The following is a 24,644-nucleotide window of genomic DNA, read 5'->3' on the forward strand; positions in this document are numbered from 1 at the left end:
GGACACCCTTATGCTTGAACATGGTGTTCATTATGGACAATCCGTGACGAGCACAGAAGTCCAATAACAAAACACCGCTCGGGTTCAGATCTGGGGGGGCCGTTCCTCCCAATCACGCTCCAGGTCTTACTGTCATTGCCCACGTGAGCATTGAAGTCCCCCAGCAGAACAAGAGAGTCCCCAGGAGGAGCGCTCTCCAACACCCCTTCCAAGGACTCCAAAAAGGGTGGGTATTCTGAACTGCCGTTTGGCGCATAAGCGCAAACAACAGTCAGAACCCGTCCCCCCACCCGAAGGCGAAGGGAGGCTACCCTCTCATCCACTGCGGTAAAACCCAATGTACAGTCAGCCAGAGATGAATTTCATATATTGAACGTTACAGATAAGGAAAGGCCACTTAGGCCAGGGTCAAGTCCCACCCAACCTGCCTGCGGGTTTGCCTTCAATCCTCATTGATTCTGCTCAGTAGTCGCTGACGGTTCCCCCATCTCCTACTCGGCTGTCACTGCGGTCCCCCGGCTCCTGCCCGGTGGTCACCTGTGGTCTCCCCTGGAGTGACTCATTGGCAGTCTACAATCCCACCTGTGATGATTTGTTGATTGCTTGCGGCCCTCCCAGTTCAGCCTCGTCATTCGCCCAAGGGTTTGCCGGCTGTGGCTTTGCCTTTGCCTGTGGCAGCTTTAACTTCCTACTTGCCTTCTCCGGTGACCTCTTCGCCTCCCTCCTCGTCTCCTCCTGCAGTATCTTCAACTACCTCCTCGCCCCCTCTAATGGCACCTCCACCTCCTACCTCACGGTTGCTGAGGGTCCCTCCAGTTCCAGCCTCGCGGTCGCCTGTGGCCGTGGCTGCTTCTGCCTTCTGTCCATCGGGGTTCCCTCCGGATCCATGTTTTTTTCCCTCCCTTTGTGCCCCCATCCCCTGGTTTGGTTCCCCTTGTGGGTGGTTTCCCCATGTTCCCTCCTCATCCACTTTGTTTTCCCCTGTTCCCGTCTGGGTCTTGTCCCCCTTTGGTCAGTGTGCCCTCTGGTGATGTCCCTTCAATGTCCCCTTCCTTAATTTCTTTGGGTCTCCTGTTCTCGTCCTTGGTGTCCCGGTTGGTGTCTATGTTTGTTCAGTTGGTGTCCTGCTTGTTCTTGGTGCCTGTACAGTTTCTGTTTGCTTTGTCTTTTGGCTTTTGTTTCCCCCAGGCGCTGTTGTGCTCTGAGTTCTGTCGTGTCCCCTGTTTGGTCCCTTCGGACGCTTTAGGGCAGTGGTTCTCAAACTCAGCCCTCAGGTCCCACTACCCTGCTTGTTTTCCAGCTATCCCTGCCCTACACACTGCTGAATACCTGGATCAGGTGTGTTCAGTCAATCAGAAGCTGAAAGACAGCTGGGACTTGTGTGTGGGGCAGGGATAGCAGGAAAACAAGCAGGGCAGTGGGGCCCGAGGCCCGACTTTGAGAACCACTGCTTTAGGGGGACATGTGGTAAATCAGTGATCACCTCTGGCAACTACTACAACCTTTGAAGTGGGAGAATTTCGTTTGTGTGGTTTACAGTATGTAACCCGAGTTTAGCCCAGCTTATTCAAACCATGCCCTATTAGGGTGTCTGTTCCTTTAAGGCTGGGTTAATAGGAGTATGCTCCATAGCGTGGTCTGTGAAGGGACATATTGGTCATACGGACATGTAGTGCTGTATAGCTGGGCTAGAAGTGCTAAACCGCTCTGTGATTGGAGGAGGTACTAGTCTGTTTGGATCCCACTCACATGGTAGGTGAGAGGGTGGGTTCAGGGGTGAAAAAAACAGCTGCATGAGGGGGAGACAAAAAAAAGCAGCGGGAGAGTGGAGGAGGGAAGGTTCCACTGTTTTTCTCTTTGGTCACTCATTGTATTTTGCTTGGTTGTTCTTCAGAGGTACTGGGGACAAGGTTAATAGCAGTGTAGCCTACGTTAGGTAAAGGGGGGGTGACGCACTTGGCGAGTGCGGCTCCAGATGAGACGGCAGGTTACTGGAGTTACATTGAGGCTAGCACGCATAGCGCGGCTAAATAGCTGTTGCACAGTTTTCTTTTTTTTTTCAATTTTTCTTTGGTTTGCAGGAACTGTAATAGTTAGAAGTATTATGGTTTACTTTCCAAAGGCTCCAGCATAAACGGGGAGGGTTTGGGACATATATGAGTCACTGACGTCAGGTTCACTCTCAATATTCAAGTCTAGACTAAAAACACACCTGTTTAGTTTAGCGTATAGGGACACTAGTTCTAGCTCTAGCTAACTCTTCACTCCCAGTCAGACCTGTAGTGTGAGGTGTAGAGCTGGGTGGGGATCGGTGCCATTGGCTTTGGATAAACTGGACTGTCAGTGCTGTCACTCTAGCTTTGCAATCTCTTGTGGAACTGGAGTGCTGACATTTCAGGGACTCCCCATGCCTGCATTCCCACTTGCCTCTCCCTCCTACTGATGCTGCCATAGCCATATCTGCCGGAGCTTGCACATTGCATATTGCACTCACCTAGCTTTTAGCACTGCCAATAGCCTCCTCTACTTTGCCTAATTGTACATTTTATTTCCCCTACTCCTCCTGGGGGGTGATGCCTGGAGACCTCAATCTATCAAGATATCCAGCACACCCGGCTACATGTGACGTCGCCACCACCAGTGACGTCCCTGCATCCAGCTCGCCGTTCTGATCTTCCATGTATGACCCGCTGCCTTACCTCTGGTGATTACCTGGCGATTGGAAGAAGACTCGGCATCGGCATTGGCTTGTCATCTTCCTTGCTCTCCAGTTATTTCCCAAATCTTATGATTGGGACAATGTGACTTGGCGCTTCCCCATCTCTGGCACTTAACCATCTCTCTATTTGAATATCCCTGCCGGCCCCTGGAGGATGGGCTCCCCCTTTGAGTTTGGTCCCTCCCAAGGTTTCTTCCTTCTAGGGAGTTTTTCCTTGCCACTGTCGCCTATGGCTTACTCACTGGGGGCTTTGGGTGAGGATGCTGTAAAGGTCTTTGAGACAATGTAATGTTGTGATAATGCGCTATATAAAAATAAATTAGTTTTTGTTGTTGTTGACGTGGGGGAAGCAAGTATTTATCTGAGGGCTGCAGTGACCGAGGCGCCATTTTCACCGGATAGCACTGATCTGGATTGCTGCATAGTAAATCCACTGGATGGGTAGCTTTCCAAGCTTCACTGGGGTTTTGTGAGTACGACACTGTTGGATGCCCATTAGGGGTGAAGCAAAGCGCACCAACGTTATTGAACAGGCCTGCACCGGTATGTACTTTTATATACTGTGTAATATTGTTTCATCGTTGTTGTATATGTGACATGAATATGTGAGGTAACAAATGCTTATGTTAAAAGAAAGTAATATGTACTTTGGTTTGTTTTGTGGATTGTGTATGTGCTGGTATTAGCAAACCCTAGGGTTTCTGCTATATTTGTCAGTTAGGACTGTGTTTTCGCTTGGATGGAGTATAGGTATTAATATCTTGAGAGTGGTATTTAACCGAGTAGTGCGGGTTGGTATCGCTCGATTATAGGTGTTTGCACCGGTATCGGTAAATGGGCTTTTGGCCGAATTATTATTTTGTTTTGTTTTGGTGAGCTGACCTTGCAGACGTATTTTCCTATGTTTTCATTTAAGATGCAGTGAATAGAATTGCAGCCTTTCTGGATTATTTGGCCTTGATGGGTATTCGTCCTTTTATTTTGGGTCATTAAAATGTGTTTGATTAAAGTAGTAGTAACTCTGTGCCGCTCATTATTACCCTAACGTCCCTTTACGTTTTAGAACTCAGGCAGGCCTGGTGGGGCGAGGCCAACACCAAAGAAGGGCTACAAGTAATTTTCCTAAAAACGTATTGAATTACTGTAAACTCATGGTTGGATATTTCTATGAAATTCCACTTGTCAATGATCACATATGGAAACTACTACAACCTTTGAAGTGGGAGAAATTGGTTCAGTATGAATGTGAAATTATTGCAACTTCACAGATGTTTGTATTAGAAAATCTTAGCAGAAATGCTCCAGTAACAATGCTTGGTTCCCCTGAATGCACTTTGCACTTTGTAGACCAGGGGTCACCAACATGGCACCTGCGGGAACCAAGATGCCCCCAAGCCCTGCATGAGTCGCCCGCGGACCTGTTCTAAAAATAGTACAACTCACCAGTGAGCAGCGTCTAAAATATAATTTTATCCTATTGCTATTCTTCTTTAATCACATTTGTATTTATTTAGATCTGAAAATGGCAATATCTAAAAAAAGCATTTAAAACATGTTTATTTTACATGAAGTGTAGATCAGTTTAGGAGGGCGTTTCAAACTGGTAGCCCTTCCTATGGCTCAGTACCCGTGAAGTAGCTCTCAGTTTCAAAAAGGTTGGTGACCCCTGTTGTAGACGGTTGTAGACAGTTGTAGACGGTCCCTAGCAAAAGGGTGGGCCTCCAATGATGGGCCAACCAATATTGGTTTTACAGAAAATGCCTCATCACTACAATAATTAATGAACATATCAGTCACTAAATGTCATGAACTGTAGTTTTGGACGGGCAGGCTGGCAGGCAGGAGGCAGGGAAGGACGAAGCAGACAGGCAAAAGACGGGGAAAACTGGGGAGACCGGGTACATGGGACATCACACGTTAGTAACATCAATGACGGACATCAGACAGGTCGAGACATGGACTGATATAGGAAAGACAGGGCGAAGTAACAGGGCACAGCTGGGCATGATTGGGGAAGTCGGCATTATCAATCACAAGTAAGCCCATATACATGTAAATGCTTAAAATATTAATGACAAAGAGATTATCTCTTAATTGCTTAATGCTGAAATGTAAAAGCTGTGTGTTTTGTCTGGGTATTTTTCAAAAAAAGCCCTCCCTAGGAACATGTCAAATATCTAGAGCATATCGATACTCCGTGCCAGTAATAATCGCATCTTCATCTGTGCCGTATTTATTATAATTAACCATACTGCTTTACGACTGGAGCCAGGTTTGTTCCCTTTAATGTAGACGTTTGGGATTCTGTTGATTCTCAACATGGGGATTAGTTGGGGAAACTGGGAAATCTGTTTGCAAGCGGTTGTTTTTTAAGCCGGTGTGCAGAATTTGTATGCAAAAACGATGATATCATTATGCTGAGTAGGCCTGGGCGATATATTGAGTGCTACGATATGAACGATATTTTTAATGCGTCAATTAAAATATCGCGATATGTTAACTTAATTGGGTCCACAAAATAGTACTTATAATTTCTGCCAACCTAAACGCTGCCTCATTGTGACCCTGCCTCCTGCTTAGCTTAACCACAGTAACAACAATGGCCGAAATCGAGACAGAAGTGGGTAGTGCTGTCAGCGATGATTTAGTGCCAAAAAAAGGCACAAATGTGATGTCCATTGTTTGGAACTGGTTTGGCTTCAGACCGAATGACACCGAACAAAAAACTGTTGTATGCAAGAGAGAAGTAGGAATGAAGAGTGGCAACACGTCAAACCTATTCAATCATCTGAAACAAATCACGGTACAAAGTACGAAGAATGTATTAAACTTCGCCATGCCTCTTCTGAAAGTGCAGCAAAGCCCACTGTTGCCACAAAACAGACCACACTGGCAACATCCTTCTCTCGTTGCACACCGTTTGAAAAGACCCAAATGGAAGGAAATAACAGCTGCCGTAACATACCACATAGCAAAAGACAACCGCCCAAACTGTACGATGAGGTGAAGGAAAAAAATTTGAAATCAGCTTAAGAACGTAGAATACTTTCCCACCACATTCGATCTGTGGACTAGTCGTACCATGCAACCGTACATTAGCCTAACAGTCCATTTTATTGAAAACTGGGAGATGAAAAGCGTCTGTTTTCAGACAGGCTATGCGCCAGACGATCATACCATTATTACACCAAGTACCTTGGTGTTATTCTAGACTCTGATCTTTTGTTTGATGTACATGCTTCTAACATTAGATGTACCGCCTATTTTCACCTGTGCAATATTGCCAAGTTAAGAAACACGCTCTCCTTTCAAGATGTAGAGAAATTCATGCGTTCATGAGGTTCATGCGTTTATTACCTCCAGGCTCGATTACTGTAATGTCTTATTCTCTGGCTGTCCAAAGAGGTTATTAAATAAACTCCAGCTAGTCCAGAACGCAGCAGCCAGAGTCCTCACCAAAACTAAAAAATATGATCATATTACCCCAATTTTATCTTCACTACACTGGCTGCCATTTAGATTTCGTGTTGACTACAAAATACTGCTCTTAATCTATAAAGCTGTAAATGGTCTTGCAGCGCAGTATGTAAGTGACCTCATTTGCAACTACATTCCGAAATGTACGTTTAGATCACAAGATGCAGGTCTTCTATCCATACCCAAAATAAAGAACGTTACTTTTGGGGGAAGAGCCATCACGAATGCGGAGGATTGGCAGATGTTTGGTAGAGTCACTAAAAATGGTAATATATGTGCTTATTTTTATAGTTTAAACCCTAAATATGCTCCCAAAAGACTTTAATTTCATTTAAAAGTTAGCTTAATACATTACCTTTAAAAAATGTTTGATGTAAAAATGGAGTACTGAATCGCCTAATGGATATTTGTCACACTAGCACATTTACAGTGCAGTATACTAATGCTACCCCTACTAATTCATTCACAGCAAGGTAAAATGAGTAAATGAATGAAACTGTAAACTTATTGACAGAAGTCATATACATAACAAAGGTACAATATAATAAAATACGTAAAAGAAACAGATATTCAATCAATGAAAAATTACATATATATGTACAGAAATAAGTTGTGTATACTATGTGTGACGCCCGCTCCGTCCGCTCCTCGTGTGTGCCACGCCCCCTAATTACCCACGTGTGATTCCCTGATTGTGCCCAGTCGCGTCATGTTCTTTTCTGATTAGTTCCCTGTATTTAAGTCTCTGTTGTACACTAACCCGTTGTCTGTCATTGATGTTACCCAGTATTTGTCCATGCCTACCTCGAATTAAACCCTCGTTTGCCCCGATTCCTGCCTGCCTGCCTGCCTGCCTGCCTGTTCCTGATCGCTCTCGCTTCCTGAGCGATCTTCCGTTCTGCACGCCCGTGACACTATGTGTGCACTAACCAAGAAAAAAAGAGAGAAGAAAAATATACAAACCAATGATGAATATTGATTTAAGATAATGATGATTATCAATTAGCTCAGCAATACGGTGAAAATATGAAAATGTCATCATCCACATTGTCTCTCAGAGATAAAATTGAAGCTGAACTTTCAACATACTTGCAAGCAGCAGAGATTGACAATGAGACAAACCTGCTTGCTTGGTGGAAAGAACATGAACCGATCTTTCCAATTCTCAGCCACCTTGTGAATATGTCTGCATACAGGCCATAAGTTTGTCCTCAGAAAGGGCATTTAGCACGGGGGGGGGAACATACCTGTAGTGAACTGCCACAGGGCATCTGTAAATCTGGAAGCAGTTGATAGACTTGTGTTTCTTGCACAGAATTTGTTGTTTGTTGTTTGAAGTTGTTTGAAGGCTTGTTCCTGTTATGGTTTATATGTTTACAAAGCACAGTTTAAAATGAAACAACTGAAAACAGCTTTTAAGTTTTTGAGTTTATTTATGGCAGATAAACATAAGTAATTTACACAACTACAGTACTACACTAGTAAAAATACAATTGGCTTTCTTGAGTTAATGTGTATATATTGTTTATGCCTGTGCAATTGTTAAGTAAATTATATAACATTGTTACTGTGCAGTTGAATCCAAACCATTAAATATAAAAATAATATGAATATGTGACTTTTTTTGAGTACAATTGGATAGGAAAAATATCGATGCATATCGTATATCGAAATTTGGTAAAAAAAAAATTGTGATTCGAATTTTGAACCATATCGCCCAGCCCTAGCGCTGAGTGCATCCTAAAACTCAAATAATCCTAATTATATGTCTTGCACACTATAATTCCCGTCAAACATAGCAAAAACATAAAGTGTCTCATTAACGTGAGTAAACTTTAAAAAAAAATCATATTTGGCTGAGTTTCTTTCTGCATTTGCTTTCACATGCAGACAGGCCTGTCATACTCGAAGAAAGAGTGTACGTCATAAGACGTCATTCTAGAGGATCCTGCTCAAAAGGGAAACCTGCATAGATAAATGATGGGCCAAGTAATAATGCCATTTTTTCCATTGATTGTTTGCAGCTACATTTAGTTGACTAAATATTAGGGATGTATTGGTGCAAGTATTCATCATGTACAGTTCAGTACATTATTTTCAGCTGGGTGCAAAGAGTGAAATAAATGAATAGCCTACATTTACTGACACAGGTGGAACTTAAATACATAAGTAGGTCTTGCAAACGGAAAACATAATGCTAACTGTGCCTGTGAGTTGGTTACAGTCAATTAGAATCAGAAATGTGGGAAAATTTTGATTTCCCAATAAAGTCCACCAGCACTGGAGAATAGCTAAGATTGTCTGACAGCTCTGTTATATTATAGCGAGCTTGGATATGTTGCTGAAAACATCCAACATACTGTCTCATTTGAGAGGACATCATCTGAATGTGTGTATGATCGGAGAAAGGCAGAAACAGACTCTGCAAGTTAGTCTCCCCTTGGCTTTTAAGGTACTTTTACCAGGAAATTCTCACTGGTCTGAACAATAATGAGGCCTATAGCCTATCGGCGTGCTTACCGCTACAAATATGCAGCTGCATTCAGTAGCAGAGAAGACGCAAATTAATTCATTATGATTGTTATGATATTTGGCCTATAGTTTTTATTTTTATGTAATTGTTTAATATGAGCAAAGAAGCATAGGTCAGTTTCCCTGAGGCTGTCTTAACTCTAGGTGGTTCATAAGTTCTATCTTTTAACACAGAACTTACAAACTATGTAGTGTAATGACGGCTTGGGGAAACTCACCCCATTTATTAGATTTTGTTATTCAGACATGTTGACAGATGCTTTGCCTTCAGATTGTAACTGTTCCTAATTGTGTTTGTGTTTGCAGTTTTAATAATACATACTTTCAAAAGAAATTCTGTCCTCCCTGCTATACCAAAATTGTGCCAAACAGTGTGCCCACAAAACAAGTTTTGTACAGAACCATGGATGAGTTTTGTGTAAATAAAAACTGGAAATACACTTCATCTAAATCCTATTTAAATGTGATTACATAGCCTTGGGTAACGTAACATGTGTGGCCCCTGTCCAGGAGATCTTCATCTGACACCTTTAATTATGATTAATGATATAATTAATGATTAATTAATGATTACTTATATTATGTCATTATGTTTTGTTCTATTACTCACACCAGTATATGGTACAGGTGGTCTAGGTTGCACCTCAACGGATATTACCCTTATACAGACATTATATATCATATACTTGTCATCAGCACATCTTACCCTTAGATAGGCATGGTAGAATACAAAGATCAGGTAAGGGTTGCTGAGGAATGTGGAAAAGAAAAGGGGGGGAAAGGTTTGTCAGACAAAGAAAAAGAATCTTTGAAAGTTAGGGCACACTAAGATCCCTGGTTAGACTATTCAATTTCCAAGATTATTCTGGTATAACATATATGCAGTGGTAGCTATACCTATTTATTTATTCAAATTTATACAAGTGTTTAGGTGTGAGGGGTAAAATAATAGACACGCTGTGAACATGGTTACAAGGATGGCACACAAAACTAAGACTGTCTAAGGACACAGTCTTAGGTACCAGACTCCCCTCGAGATGCAAGCTCCTCTTGCAGCTCTTGATTGAGTGCCCGTCGAAAAATCATGCGCAGGCAGTCCTCAGTCCATCGGTGCCCAGCAGCGATGGGTCCGGGATTCCAACGAAAACTCCGCTGCGGACCGAGCTCCCTGTCGACGGTCCAGCAATCAATCCCTCAGGTCTCTTCGAACTGCGGGGTGATCAAACACCTCCAGGAAGGCCTGATGGAAGTCCTGAGCTGAGTGCAGTAAAGGGCTTTGGTCTGCCCAAAGGGCGGTAGCCTAATCCCGGGCTCTCCCTGTCAGGAGAGAAATTACAAACCGGACCTCTGCCGCGGGATCCCCGAACATCTCGGGGTGTTCCTCCACGTACATGCCACACTGCATGAGGAACCCCTTGCAGTGTTCGGGGTTGCCATCATACCGCTCCGGGAGAGCGATCTGGGAAACGGCTGGGCACGAGGAGGTGAGGCTGGCAGAGGGACACGGGCGGCTTAGGCTGCGAGGAGCTGTTCCAGAACAGCAACTCGCCGTTCCAAGGGGTTTGGTCCTGCTGGGTCCATCTCTTGAAGGCAAAGTATTCTGTCAGGTGACCCCCCGAAGGGAAACATGGACGCAGAATTGCGGGACAGAACAATGTTTATTCGATCAGGCGAGCGGCAGTGTTTAAAGGGGCAAGACGAGGAGCGTAGTCATGGGCGAGAGCTGGGGTCGAAAGCCGGGGTGGTCTGTCCTACATGCAGGCACGGGACACGGAGACAAGAGGTAGGGAAGACACAAAGTCCAGGGGCAGGCAAGGCAGGCAGGATGGGAGACTCAGGAATGGGGTTTGGTCTCGGGAAGGAAGGCAGGCAGGGTGAGGAGCACACAAAAGGCAGACAGACAAGGCAAGGAATGAGGGAATGGCACGAGACAAGAAGCCGCTCGGTATTGCAATGAAACATTGGCAAATACTCCTCGATGTGTGTTGCGTACTATCCGCCTTCATAGTGCTCCTGTGTGGAGCCTAATTGGCAGCTCTCCGGCTATCCACACCCAGGAGGCGTGACAATTACTATTACTTAATTTTTTTTTCACACCCCCAATTCTCATTTTCTTGTATAATTTATTATATATTTATATATTTCTTTTTCTTTTGTGGTTAAGCTATCCTTCTCATTATTATCATCATTATTTTGGAATTGTTTGCTTGGCATTTATATATTGGATACATCATTGGTTTATTGACTCATGAAACAGCATCTTTCTGTTTTTTTCTCTCTCTTTTTCCCTTCCTATCTTGTCTTTATATACGAGTGTTGGTGTCCATATTTATATCTATGTATACTGATGATTGCGGCAAAATATTTTGTGCTCACCTACCACAATCTTTGTGGCTCAACTAATATTAATATTAGTTATTTGTATTTTCTCCTTTTTTTCTCTCAGTTAATTTGCACCACCTCTCACTGCCCACAACTATCACATATATATGTAATCTTACCCAGCTTTCTTCAGTTTCTTCCCTCCATTTTTCTTCCTCTCTTTACTTCCTGCCCTCAATCTATACTTCACCAACCCCCTAATCCCACTACTTCCCAAGGCTTGAGTTTGACTCACTGTCTACCCTCCCCTTTACTCTGGGTTTCTGAGGGGTTGGGCTTGGTGCACTGGGGTTGAATCTCCGAGCTGGTCTGGTGTAGTGGCCCTCCGGTGGCTCACTTTCCCACCTACGATCTCTCTCACCCCGGACTGGACCTGCCTGCATGATCTGTTTCTCAGACCTGCACCAAATTAGCACTTTCTTATCCACTCACAAAGACTGAAGGAAAAAAAAACAGCAAACCCACTCCATCCGAGAATAGGGGTAGGAGGTCGGAGCTGTCATGGGTGGGGCCCTGTCCCAGGGGCAGCCGTACCTCACCCTCTGGCCCGCTCACGGTGCATTGTGGGCTTGGCCTGCCTTGGGTGGCCCAATAATAACAACCTTCCCCCAACCTATCTTCCTTTCGCTAATACCACTCCCCTCTCCTATCTCTGCCTCCCCAAGTTTCACTTTCATATTCCCCAACACATAAGTACATACAAACAGACATATGCTCATGCACAGCTCTTGCCCTCCATTAAGGGGAAGTTTATTATGCAATCTCAATAGTCACTCATACTTACTGTATGATATCGCATAATAGTTCTGTCATTGTATTATTATTATTATTATTATTATTATTATTACTACTACTATTAGTATTATTATATTTTTTCTTTCTCTCTTCTGTCCTTTCCGGCGATTTGACGTCACCCTGAGGTATGATTCCTGTATCTTTAATTATCCATCCATCCATTTTCCAAACCGCTTATCCTACTGGGTTGTGGGGAGTCCGGAGCCTATCCCAGAAGCAATGGGCACGAGGCAGGGAACAACCCAGGATGGGGGGCAGCCCATCGCAGGGCACATTCACACACCATTCACTCACACATGTACACCTATGGGCAATTTAGCGACTCCAATTAGCCTCAGGATGTTTTTGGACTGTGGGGGGAAATTGGAGGAAACCCGACAACAACATGGAGAGAACATGCAAACTCCAGACACGTAACCCATGCGTAGAGGTGTGAGGCAACAGTGCTAACCAGTGGACCATATGTGTGTGTGTGTGTGAATATATATATATATATATATATATATATATATATATATATATATATATGTGATTGATTAATTGCTACCAATGACTTCTATCTGTATGTGGTCAGGTTGTGGTGACTTACCTTCTTAATAATTTTATATGTGATTGATTCATGTTCAAGGAAAGTTTTCTGTCCCTGTGGAAAACCAGCTCTTCTAAATTTACTTTACGGATTTACTTGTTGACGTAAGCCTAAAGATCCCAAGGCTTACAGTTTAGAGTGGCACCTGTGTTTGTCAAGACCTCTTGAGCTCCACCAATCTAAAATTAAGCCACATTCATTTAACAGACACAGCATTAAGTACTGGGAAGAAACGCACTGATACTTTTAAATTCATACCTCAGATTTTGCAGTAACCGAGCAAAATGTTAAACTGGTTCCTGCAAAGGCTGCATAGGAAAAAAATGATTCGTAGATGGCAGCTTTAGTAATTCTAATTACTGAAACAGGTAATGGACCAAGTAGGGAGCAAAAGGGGTTTCTGTTCTAATGCATTCTGGCTTAGATTACCTGAATTCTTAACTCCAGCCACCCCCTTGCCCTATGCATGGTCACTGGGGTCCCAGAAAAACCTGCAGGAAACCCCATTACTTGAATGATGGTCCTACAGGTTTGAAGCAGCAGCACTAACCACTGCACCACCATGCTACCCTATTGTTAATTGCTTAACATAAATGTGTCAACTAACCAACTGAACTTGAGTACAATGTAATAGTACAATGACAGAAAACATCAACATTAGTCTTGTGTATGTGACACCTCACTCCAAAAACAACCACTATACATGTAGCACTGTAAACAGCTTTCCGTTGGTATAGGATTAGTTCTCACCTCTCTGTCTTTTTGACTTGCCTTTAACTTAATCACTGGAACTTAATAATTCCAGTACATAGGCTATTTATGTAATTCCTATGGAGCCATAATTTAGAGACAGATACTATTCTCTATATCTTGTTGTTGTACTGTGGTACAGGACTGCGAATCCTTCCCTAGCACATAAGTGACTCTTGCAACATAACAATCAACTGTAACCTTATACAACACTGAAAGCACTGAGTCATAGTGCTAGACTGACTCCTCACATCATACACCGGCAGAAAAAAGGATACAGCCCTGGTAAGGTTTTGTTCCCCAAGATACAAACAACGTTAATGTAACCCCAATAGTACAAAAAAGTTCATTTTCTGTACTTTAAAAGGTACATTTGCCTACAGGTAGGATACAATTCACCGACCCTTGAGGGTACAGTACCAGTGATAAACCCTCAAAGGTACAAATTGGTACTTTTTTCTGACAATGTACTGCAGACTGTGATTCTGCAGTGGTAGACTCTGATTTCTTGGCTTCTATGTCTGTATTTTTCTCTCGGTGCATTTTCTGTGTCTCTTGTTCCTCCATTTGCTATCCGCAGCAAAAGCCAAGGGCTGTAATGACCCTCCCCTGAGATAGTAGTTTATCGTTGAATCCATAATTACAGTAGTTTCGTGCGAAGATCTTGAGGAAATTCCTTTGTCAACTCCCTGAAGAAATCTTGTTTTACTGGTTGGCTTCGTTTGGAGAATTCTTTGCCTAGAGGTAAATGATGAGTAATTGAGATGACAATACAAAAGTTAAAAACACACACACACCCAGTTGTCTATAGTTATGTTTGCAGTGTTTACTCTTGATCATAAACATTCACAAAGATTCCAGTAACTCCCAAGTAAACCCTTTGACAATCATCTAAAGACTCTGCTGATGTTGACCCAGAACTATAGGAATAATGCATTTCCGTCAACAATGCATTTTTATGTTGTTTGACTTGAACTGAAACAATGGATAACACCCAAACAATTCAGATGATGTTTTCAGTATTGCAAGTGAATGTCTTTGCACAGTTCACACACCGAAATGCCACCAGCGTTTTTTGCATTCTTTCGTGTTTATATGGCAGAATTATTGATTCACATAAGACGTCATTTATAGAGTAAATTATTTTATTAAATATAAACCCACACCCACTAATAGATGCCCTTTTTGTGCGTCTTCACCTGCTTGAAAGAAACTGAGGGCTTAATCTTTTTTGATAGGTGTATGTAGCCATGCTGAGGGCAGCCCTACCCACGATGGATGAACAGGGCACCTGTTCGCTATTTTAATGTACCCAGCAGAAATCATTCAACCAGAACGGGGCTTCCGCGATGGAGCCAAACACTCCCAGCAGTTAATGTCAAATGCTCCTTCCGAATAATTTCAGATGGAGCCTGCTGAGGCTGCCCAGATTAGACTACAAAATGTACCTCATTAAAATAATCTTTGTTGGCCACAAAAATACCAGCATACACAGAATGCTTGCATGTTTGTATGTGCATATATATACATATATATGAGAGAGCGATACAAACAAATTCTTATTCAGAATGGGGTCTTTTTTGCCTCTTGGGTCTAGGTTCTAATTTGAAATCTGTATGTCATGGCAAAGGTGCAGTGTGAGATAATTTAGATGCACTTTGCCTCCATGGAGCATACAGGATGGGCAAATGTGGCAAATCCACTTGAAAACTGCAAGTAAACGCAGTAAGTAGTGGCCATAAACACTCTCTCCATAAATCCAGCGATAGGAAGATTGCTGCCAGAATGGCTTTTCGCACTTTGATTACCCTAAAATGAGACGAGAAAGCTGGTGGTGTCTTTGAGGCCCAGCAGATGGGTCTGGGGTCTCCTTCACCTCTGCCACATCAGTGCTGCAGAGAGTGAGGTGCCCGCAGAAGGGCCAAAGTTTAAAAGTGCAAGTGAGAGGAAAAACAGATAGAAAAAAAGTTAAATACATGTGAGCATGGAAATTTGGCCACAAAATCTAAAGCAAGTCAGTATGGCACAGAGTATCCCTAATACAGCAATGTCAGTTTTCAGTTTTAATCTGAAGCCTGCCAGTGTGGCTTGCAGCTCTTCTCATAATGTGGAAGCACTTAGGATGTTCAACTGGGGTCAATACAGAGTTTAATCACTGCCATACATACATGTTCATTCACATAATCTTGCGTTAACATATGTCTTACAGGCATCAAAAAGGGTTTAACACTGACTGATAACGATATTAAGACAGGAAATAAGGTGTTGTTGTTATGAACTGCGGGGCACAGACCAGGGAAGCAGGTGAGTGACTCACGAAATCAGGTGAACTTGGCGTTTAATCAAACGTGAATACAGACAAGATCAAACAGCAACACAACGTCAATGACCAGACTGGGGAAAACATACCCAACGCAGACTTAAATACATCAGACTAATTAACAACATCATAAGGATTCCACACAAGGTAGCGAGGGGGCGTGGCACGCAGGAGGATCAGATGAGCAGGGGATGACAGATATGAAATCTAAGGCTGTTCCGTGTCACTGGAAGAACCTTCTGTATTTTCATAATTCCCATTCAGGTTTTTCCTAATTTTTTCCTTTGCCTGTCTAAAATGTTTAATACAATATTTAAGTAATTACACTGACTTCCAGACTGTCAGGATGGAAGAGTGCTAAGAGTGTGAAAAGTAAATAGCCGAAAACTAAAATAAAGGACAGATGAAAAGATCTTGCTTTGGTGCTTACACTTTTCCATTTTTCAATGGATGCAAAAAGTATAGTTCTCAATTTTAAAATGCATCCTGGGAGTTAAATTAGCTGCTATTATTTCCATTAAAAACATATTTTGACATTTGACGAAATACAACTAACAATGACCAAGACCTAATGGTATGAACAACTCCAACTCCAAGGGTGGGTTTCCCGAAAATAGTAACACTTAATGTCTTACGAAGACTCTATCTTATAAAAGGTATTTGTTTTCCTATGTATGTTTCTCAAACAGGCTCTTAAGAGATTGCTCTAGGGAGGGTGTCTAAATAAATAAATACATAATCTATAGCAGGGGTCACCAACCTTTTTGAAACTGAGAGCTACTTCATGGGTACTGAGCCATACGAAGGGCTACCAGTTTGATATACTCTTCTTAAATCATGTATAATACACATGCTTTAAATGCTTTTTGTTACGTACCGTAAGGTTCAGGAGAGGGGTTGCCCTGCAGGTCCAGCTCGTAGCCCGTTGCTCCCTTCGACTCCGCCTCCCGGACCTGGCCACGCCCCCGATCTTCGACGCTGCTTCCGGATCTAGGACTGAAAAAGCCGTGGCGGGAGATTAGCGGCATTTGGCTTTGTTGGCTTGTTGGTTTGATTGCGTTTTTGATTGCTTGTGTATGACAGATTTTTGGTTTCCTGGTTTCTGACTTTCGCTTTGCCCTTTCTGTACCTTTGCCGTTGGTTTGATTGTCTCCTGGTTTTGATCTCTCGCTGTCCTCCTGACTACTCTCTGTGCCTCGCCCCCTTTGGATACTGTGTTTCGGCTTTTGTGTTTCCTGTATGTTCGTGTCTGTTAGGTGCGTAGGGAGTGACTGCTGTTTTGTTTATGCGTTCGTGTGGTTCACAGTTGTATTGGTAAGAAAGTCAGATTAAGTTTTGTCATTTTTTTTTCCTGTTTTCATTTAGTTTAGAATTAGCTTAGTTTGGATTCGTTTGTTAGCACTGTTTTTGTTTATTGTTTTGGCCGTGTCACTCCCGAAGTCTGTTGCCCTACTGTTTGTAAAAGTATTTGTGAATAAATATAAAAAAAACACAAAAAAGATCCCTTTGTTTCCCGTGTTCCCTTTTCCCATCCTCTGGTTGTCTCCTTTCCCTTTACCTTTCTGTCGGTCCTCAACCCTAGACTGAGGATCGTAACAGAAATTGGGGGCTCGTCCGTTCCTTTCCCTTTTCTGGTGTTTGTCTGGCGGTTTATTTTGTGTGTGTGTGGGGGGGTGTGTGGTTGTGTAGTGGAAATGGCTCAATTTGACCTCATTGCTTTCACCCTCTACCCCACACTCGAACAGTTCGATAAGTGCCGTAAGGACGATCTGCTAGGAATAGCAGAGTTCTTTAATGTTTCGGTCTCCGCTGAAGCCTCTAAGCGGGTTATAAAGCAAGCATTGCAGGACGACCTGATTCGACAGGGTATCCTACCTGAGTTAGACAGCTCGCCAAGTGTTGCACCCACTCCTGTACGGTTGACGGCTACAGCAGAAGCCGGCGGCGTTGATCTGGGGAAAGGGATCCGCGTGGATCTCGGCGATCCACGCTCAACCAGGGAGAATCTGCTGCTGACAATTCGGCTTAGGGAGCTGGAACTGGAGATTAAAAGGCCTGAGTACCAGGCTCAGTTACTCCGTGTCCAGACAGTGGAGGTTGAGGCATTACACGGAATGAGTATGGGTGAACAAAAACCTGTGCCCATTCCGCGTAAAGTACACACACCGAGTACAGCCCCTCCAGCCGGCCTGCCCGCCCATCACCGGGCTGGTGCCCCAGACGCTCCTCGATCTAGCTTTCGTTCTCCCTCAGGTTCACCACTCTCCCAGGAAACTGGAGGTGGAAATTCTGGCTTTGATGTTTGTCACCATATCGGTCTTGTTCCTGTGTTTCGGGAAAATGAGGTGGATGCTTATTTCGCTATATTTGAGAGGATTGCTGCGACCTTGAACTGGCCTAGACATTTGTGGTCACTACTTCTGCAATGCAAGTTAGTGGGGAAGGCTCAGGAAGTTTGCTCGGCTCTGGCATTAGAACAAAGTATAGATTATGACATCGTTAAGGCTACTGTGTTACGGGCATATGAGTTGGTACCTGAAGCTTACCGGCAGAATTTCCGGAAACCGGTTAAAACCTCCAGCCAAACCCATGTAGAGCTTGCCCGTGAGAAAGCTTTGTTGTTTGACAAGTGGTGTGCTGCGAGTGGTGTCTCCAACTTTCAGCAACTCAAGGAACTGGTGCTGTTAGAAGAATTCTAAACTTGTGTTCCTGATCGGGTAGTGGTGTACTTGAATGAAGAACAGGTAACTTGTTCAGCCGAAGCTGCTACTCTCGCTGATGAATTTGTATTAACTCATAAGACTGTGTTTACTCCAACCCCTCTGCCTCGCAAACTTAGTCTCTGTCTTGTGACATCCTCTCCTTCGTCCGCTTCTTCTTCACCACCTGTGGAGAAGAGAGAGTGTTTCTATTGCCACGAGGTGGGTCACGTCACTTCTGTTTGTCCCGCTCTTAAACGTAAGGATGCCGTGCTGCGACTAGAAAGGTGCAGATCGCTGCTCGTGTTAACAATGTGGTACCGGCAATCCAGACTGTTGAACCTACATTCCAGCCATTCGTGTTGCCTGGTTCTGTGTCGCTTGCTGAAGACAAGGTACGTCACCCGTTAACTATCCTACGGGATACGGGAGCAGCCCAGTCTTTCGTAATTGAAGGAATTTTACCATTAGATAGTACCACTTACTGTGGCACCGACGTATTGGTGCAAGGTATCGATCTGCGTGTGGCTGCGGTTCCTTAACATAGTGTGTATTTATGTACTCCTGACTTCTCTGGACTTGTACGTGTTGCGGTCCAGACCCAGTTACCTGTTCCAGGGGTCACGTTCATCTTGGGGAATGACATTGCAGGGAAGAGGATGGGTCCACTACCTGAAGTTGCCCCAGAACTGGAGATCTGCGCAGATGATGTTGCGGCAGATCTGCCCCAGGTGTTCCTGGCTTATGTGTTGACATGGGCCCAGCAGCGCAAGTTTGCCGACATTCATCTGGCTGAGACATTTATGTCCGACCCAACACCTCCTTTGACATGTGACTCTGAATCCCCGGTCCCCGTGAAACCTGCTGTTTCCCCTGAGGCCTCCTCCACTACGGACGCTCTGATCAAGGCACAGGCGGAGGATTTCTCCTTAGAAGCTTGTCGTACCTCCGCTCTGAACAAGGCAGAGTTAAAGAACCACCCCATCGCATATCTTCACTGCAGCCATGTGCGGATGAGGAAATTGCCCTCTTCGGAACGTGACACCTCGGCACCTTCAGTTATTCGCAGGCGGTTTATGTTTTTTTGGTTCTGTGTGTTTTTGCTCTTGGGTGCGTTTTCTTGTAGGACCCCTGATGAGGACTGTGAACACCTGCCGGGTTCGCTCTTGTGTGGGGGGGTGTTACGTGCCGTAAGGTTCAGGGGGAGGGGTTGCCCTGCAGGTCCAGCTCGTCGCCCGTTGCTCCCTTCGACTCCGCCTCCCGGACCGGGTCACGCCCCCGATCTTCGACGCTGCTTCCGGATCTAGGACTGAAAAAGCCGTGGCGGGAGATTAGCAGCAGCTCTGCTCATTGTTGGCTTGTTGATGGTTTGATTGCGTTTTTGATTGCTTGTGTACTCCTAAGGGAGTCAGATTTAGTTTTGTCATTTTGTTTTCCTGTTTTCATTTCGTTTAGAATTAGCTTAGTTTGGATTCGTTTGTTAGCACTGTTTTTGTTTATTGTTTTGGCCGTGTCACTCCCGAAGCCTGTTGCCCTACTGTTTGTAAAAGTGTTTGTGAATAAATATAAAAAAATACAAAAAAAGATCCCTTTGTGTCCCGTGTTCCCTTTTCCCATACCCTGGTTGTCTCGTTTTCCCCTCTCCTTTCCCTTTACCTTTCTGTCGGTCCTCAACCCTAGACTGAGGATCGTAACATTTTTTTTTGGATATTGCCTTTTTCAAATCTATATAAATGCAAATGTGATTAAAGAAGAATAGCAACAGGATAAAATTTCATTTTAGACGCTGCTAAATGGTGAGTTGTGCTATTTTTAGAATGGGTTGCTTGCCATTCTGCATTTTTCCCCCCTTCTGTCTTTTGCTTTTCAACCCTATTTGGTTGTGGGTTCTAAGCCAGCCTCCCCTGTTTTGTTTGTTTTCTGTTTTTCCCTAGTGTGTGTTATTAGTTATCTTTGCTTCCCTGTTTTGAGTTAGCGTGCTTCTGCTTTGTTGTATTATGTTCTGCTTGTACTTGTTTTACTCCTTTTCCTATTCTTGGTGTTTGTTAGAGTTCCCTTGTCCAGTGCTCATTTATTGTAGTTCATTCCACTTGTTGTCTTTTGCCCTGCTTTGCTAATTGATTGGTTGTTTTTTGATTATTGACACCTGCCCTTTGTTAGTCCTCATTATCAGTGTATTTAAGTGCCTGCCTTGGTTGATTTCCCCAGTCAGTCATTGTGATTTGTGACCCATCACCACAAATGAGTCTTAAGTCGCACTGGTAGAAATACACCCATAAGACTCATTTTGTGGTGATGGGTCACATTTGTTCTGTGAGTGTTATGCTGCTTGTCTCCCTAGTTCTAATTTCTATATTGCCCGTTTAACTGTGTTGTTTTCCACTTATTTCTGACTTCTCAGAGCATTTGTTATTTTTTTGGTATTTGTTCCCAGTGTGTTTGGTTAGTTCTGTTCTTAAAAACTCCTCTGTCTTGGAGCTGCTAATGGATCATCACTTCATTCTGCTTTCCCCATGCTCTGAGTCCATAAGTGTATCACACAAAATAATTTTATGGTATGGATGTTATTTTATAGTTAATTGTTGTTTGGTTATGAAAATCTTAACAATGTCTTATATTAAATGAGCAGTATGAGCTGACAACAGCAATAAGAGACAGCTAAGAGAGGCTCAGACCAATCTTATGAAAGAATATCTTACAGAAGACTTAACTCAGAACGTTTCAATTATTGTTAAGTGACAATTTTAAGTTAGAACTTACGAGCAACGTAGCGTAAGTTTTAGGAAACCCACCCCAGCCCATATTAGTGTGGATTTCAGTGGATTTTCAGACAACTGACTTGCTCCTTCAGTGAAAGCTTCCAGTACCAGATCTACTGCTGAAGTAACGCACACCAATTTCTATCAGGTCAGACCATCTGATGAGGTCTGTTGGTTTCAGCAGGAATGTAGGAACATGCTACTCTTCAACACTGTGTCCAGCTAAGCTGGCCCAGGGGCTCCCTTTGGTGAAGATCACATCCAACTTAGCAGAATGATGCTTTTGGAAAACTGAGCTTTACAATTTCAGACCTCAACTGGAAGTTTTGCTTTACAAAGTCATTTGAAACATGCGCAAAATGCATCATTTAGCTCCAGGTGCAGCAGCGCCTTAATTTCTCCAAAAGTACAAATAACAGAATTTCAGTGGAGTACAACCAAAGAATTTGTACAGACCTCAATGAAAACCACTTCTAAACATGAAGCTTCGATTTCAACATTTGTGTGTATAATGCATAAGATATTGATTTTTTAAACAAGCCTCTAACAAACACACGGTCAACTGTAAATGGTATTTTTGCAAGGTTTAAGCATTTAGGAACAGCACATGTGGCCCAAATGACAAGTAATACTCAGCTTTATATAGATGTGAATTAATTTTAAAACACACAAAGCATTTACAAAACCTTCAGCATTAACATTTAACTTGCTGTAACAATTAAATATTAAGATTAGGCCTAATCTCCTGAGGAGGTATGCCACATTGAGTTGAAACAATGCACCAAAAAATGCGGGAGTAATAACCTGTCCAATTCTTTCATGTCACCTTTCGATAAACAATCATTTTCATTAGAGAGACAAACATATTTCAGACACACAAATTCAGCTCTAAATCAACTGAAGACACTGCAAACAAATGAGTAGTGTTTTTATTAATCTAGTCTAACAATATTTAAATTGCTAATAACGGAGACCTTTTCAAATATAAGAAATGGTTTCATTTTTCAGGATATAAGTCGTAATGAGAACTGAGAGTAGTCTGCATTGCCTGTGTACTTTTTTGTTTCTGGGCATGTGAGCAAAGCAGGGAGTCTAAATGAAAGTTACACTGTAACACTTACATAATCATGGTAATTGTGTCACATTTGAAAAATCATTAACAGCAATTAAAACAATATGAGCGACCAGGATAATCATTAGGCCTAGTGGCTTGATGGATGGATGGATAGTGGTGCAGTGGTTAGCACTGTTGCCTCACACCTCTGGGACCCGGGTTCAAGTCTCCACCTGGGTTACATGTGTGTGTAGTTTGCATGTTCTCCCCATGTCGTTGTGGGGTTTCCTCCGGGTACTCCGGTTTCCCCCCACAGTCCAAAAACATGCTGAGGCTAATTGGACTTACTAAATTGCCCGTAGGTGTGCATGTGTGAATGAATGGTGTGTGAGTGTGCCCTGTGATGGGCTAGCCCCCCATCTTGGGTTGTTCCCTGCCTCGTGCCCATTGCTTCTGGGATAGGCTCCAGACCCCCCACGACCCAGTAGGATAAGTGGTTTGGAAAATGGATGGATGGATGGATTATTATATTTCTTAGTTACTGGGTTTTAGCACCTACTGTATATGGTTTTATTGCAATCCAGGAATCCAGGACCCTGACAGGACAGGCATTTCATCTCATGACAGTGCAGGCCTGGAGTGGAGTGACACTCTGGAAAATATCCGGTGGGCCGCTTAGCTGTTGTGCCGTGCAGAATATAAGATAATTTCATAAGTTTACAATTACGCCGGTCGTAAATAAAATAGTTTTACAACTTTGACATTATGAGGCGTTGCTGTAGAATTTTAATCAGTGATTTTCTCACACGCATACCCACATAGACACAAAACAGCCCACGATTGTTCTACATAGAGAAACTCGGAAATACTCAGTGCACACATGTGTTCGCCTGTAGTTTAGAATTGAGTGAGAACAATGTGCGATTGCAGAGGTGCCAGTAATCACTTGCTATTGCTAATCACCGAAAGCTTACCAAACTATGTATGTTAGAAAGAGACCAGGTGGGGCTGGAATGGTCAGACTGCTTGAACAGTTCAATATTCTATTTATTATTTATTTTCTTCTTGAAATGTCAGTAATTACTTTATCTGGATAATAAGACTTGAACTGTGGTATCATTCACCAGAGTTTCCACAGATCAAACACAAAATGGACAGGTCTTGGGCATAAAACTTCTGGCCTGAAAATTAGTTCCACTCAGTGCCTGTCACAGTGGGTAAGGTTGTGGTCACTGAACAGGACTAAAAGAGAAATAATGCACCAGCAGGGCACGGAAAGCAAGCCATCGACTAGTCCAAAGCAGATTCAATTTAAAGATGTGATACCTTTAATAAAGCTATCAAAATTCTTAGAACAGTCTCCTCCCCTAATCTAAAATCTTGTCCCATTACACTGCACCACATATTTTTCTATATATAAAACACAGCAAAAAAAATGAACAAAATAAGAAAAGTGAACAAATATGTGTAATTCTACATATCAGGGCTATATACAGAGCATCTGTTTCTCAATCTTTCATATGTGCTGCTCCCATAGTAAGAAAACATATTATCACGTATTTACCGTACTGAATATGATTGTAAAACGGATAGCGTAGCCTACATGAATATATACACATCAACCCGACACAGGGACAGATGTGATCATTTTGTAGGATGCTTTCATCAGTTTGGAAAGCAGATGAAAAAAATGGAAAATTAACAGGAATACAATATGTTGCGTAGCCATATGACTCACGTTTAGGTATGAATGAAGACTTTAATTTAAAGTGTTGTAAACCCGCATAATTTCTCATCGAGTTTAAGATCTTTTTCAAATCATCACTAAATTCTCTGATAATTCTTCGACTTCCAAATTCGGAATACTCCTAATTATTGTTGATTTTTTTTCATTCCCGTTAAATAGCGTTTAAATGATTGGAGGCGTAAAAAAATAGTTACACCCTAATTCGTTTTATCTGAACATTTACAAACTGAATGTTCATTTATTCTTATATTGCACTGTATTTTATGGCACTACCTTTTACCATATCACCCATGCACCTGCATCTGTGGCATAATAACTTAAGTTTCTCCGAATACATGACAATAAAACTTAAACATGTTTTAAAATAATATTTTAAAGCTGAATTCAACTGACCCATTACTAATTTCACTTGTAAAGAACAAATAAATTTACTTGCGGTTACTTACAGTGATCCCAGTTAAACGTTGCATATATCACAAATTAAAATAAAAATATGTTACATTTAAGAGTGACAAGCATAGTAAATATTTGCACGCGAAAACGTATCGTTCTTACCAAACCGCAAGCCAACACTAAACACATTTTAGCAAATAACGCCCACAACCTAAATCTAACCCAAGGCAGACGATGACTTTCAGAAATTATTAATAACTAAGTAAATACATTTAAACCGCTTGTTTTAACATAACCTACTTTACGTGTAGAAAGGTGGACTTTAGGAAATTCAATGCGTTTCGTAATATGACAAACTTTAGAAATCAATATGAGGAAAGCAGCGTGACCTTTGCGAACTGGAAATTGGGCGTTATATTCATGCTGTC

The 24,644-nt window shown here is 42.7% G+C and overlaps 1 long non-coding RNA gene across 1 annotated transcript; it reads left to right on the top strand.

Annotated features, from left to right (window-relative positions):
- The first annotated feature begins 1,437 nt into the window (after positions 1 to 1,437).
- On the top strand, positions 1,438 to 16,552 carry LOC125704209 (uncharacterized). Its single transcript, XR_007381055.1, has 3 exons — positions 1,438 to 2,680; positions 10,419 to 10,511; positions 16,473 to 16,552. It is a non-coding gene; the product is annotated as an uncharacterized LOC125704209 (long non-coding RNA).
- Positions 16,553 to 24,644: the final 8,092 nt, after the last annotated feature.

Source organism: Brienomyrus brachyistius, chromosome 1 (assembly GCF_023856365.1).
Source record: "Brienomyrus brachyistius isolate T26 chromosome 1, BBRACH_0.4, whole genome shotgun sequence".
In the NCBI taxonomy this organism is placed as follows: domain Eukaryota; kingdom Metazoa; phylum Chordata; class Actinopteri; order Osteoglossiformes; family Mormyridae; genus Brienomyrus; species Brienomyrus brachyistius.